Source organism: Penaeus monodon, chromosome 11 (assembly GCF_015228065.2).
Source record: "Penaeus monodon isolate SGIC_2016 chromosome 11, NSTDA_Pmon_1, whole genome shotgun sequence".
In the NCBI taxonomy this organism is placed as follows: Eukaryota; Metazoa; Arthropoda; class Malacostraca; order Decapoda; family Penaeidae; genus Penaeus; species Penaeus monodon.
Window position 1 is genome coordinate 31,160,436 of NC_051396.1, and position 1,524 is coordinate 31,161,959.

Consider the following 1,524-nt stretch of genomic DNA (forward strand, 5'->3'; position numbering starts at 1 on the left):
GAGAGAGACTGGTGTCTCAAGCAAAGGAGTAAGGAAGGTGAGGTGATTGTGTGGTAAGGGAAAGGGGGATGGAACGTTTGTTCTGTCCTGTTACGGTAGTTGCGGGAGGAGAGGGGAAGGTGTTGGGGTTGTGGTGGGAGTGAAATATATGTATAAGATTGGCGTGTCTGGATTTAGGAATGGCTAAAAGATTAGACTGGGGAATGTAGGATGTAGACGAAGGGGGTTTTTTTAGATGTAGGGTGGGTGGGTTTAGAGAAATTGGTAGAATGAGCAGTGATTGACTGGAAGTCAGGAGTAAGAGAAGAACCACGTCGACGTGCTCTTGTCTGGCTTCACGTAGTGTGAGTCCAAGTTTGAATCTTGAGGTTGCTACCTCGAGACCAAATTTGTAGGTGGGACAGCCCTCCTATAAAATACACATTATGGGGGCCGCCACAGTTGCACATGTGCGTGATTGTGCAGTGCGTTAGATCAGGGTATTACCAGGTTTTGGGCACATGTGGGCATCTGCTGTGGAACGGCAATGTTTTGGCTGGGTGTCCTATACGCCGACAGGTTTTGGCACTGACGTGAGGAGGTTGGTATGGACGAACGGGGGGATTCTCCTCCTATATAGACGTTACAGGGAAGGTCCGGTCTACCGGAAGGTAATTTGTGCTATGTTTAGTGGTTCCGTTCGTTACCTCTGGGGGAATGAGTAGCATTGTAACTGACGTGTCCATCATAGTCTGTGAGACAGGCAGTAGGTCTCGTCCACAATCTACCAATCTTTCATAGATTGGGCAATTTGCTGGGGGATTGTAATGTTCCGGTACAAAGTATTGAGGGTTGGATGTGGTTCTGCAAGGATGGGTTTTACCATATATGTCTGTTATTTTGTAATGCTATAAGCTTGGTTTCGGGGAGGTTACTGTGACAAGACGGAGCGGTCGGGGTCGGCTAAGGACAAGAGACTTTACCTCATCTTGTTTTTGGAGACTTGTTGGAAGAGAAGGTGTTGGTCAGAGTAGGGAGCCTGTGGAGGGATCACGAAAATCGGTCCATTTTGCTGCGCTGAAGAGGGTATTCAATATTGTTGTTTGATAGGGGTAGTGCAAGGGGCGGGGGTGCGTGACGTGGAGTGTGTTGGGAGGTAGTGTTATGGGGAGGTTGGGCAATAAGGCTGAAGTATTAATGGGAGGATGTGTTGTTGATGTTGGAGGTTGTGGGGTAGAGGTGATGACGTTGAGACCGTGTTGGATAGTGAATGTTCCTTAAGGATTAGGTTGTTGGCTACTGTTACTAGTGGAGCATTGATAGGGGTCGTTATTGCCGTGTTCGAGGAGCGGTGGTCCAAGGAGAGCCTGGGGGTCAGGGGATCGGATGAGTTTTAATCTTTGGGGCTGTTTTGATAAAGGGGCCAGCTCCTTGCCCCCTAGATAGTGGAGATAAGTTTTCGTTATTTGGCATGGTAACCTGGATTATGTTGGGGATAAAAACAGTCCCCACCCTCATGGTCCCCTTGATGGTAAGGTCTAGATT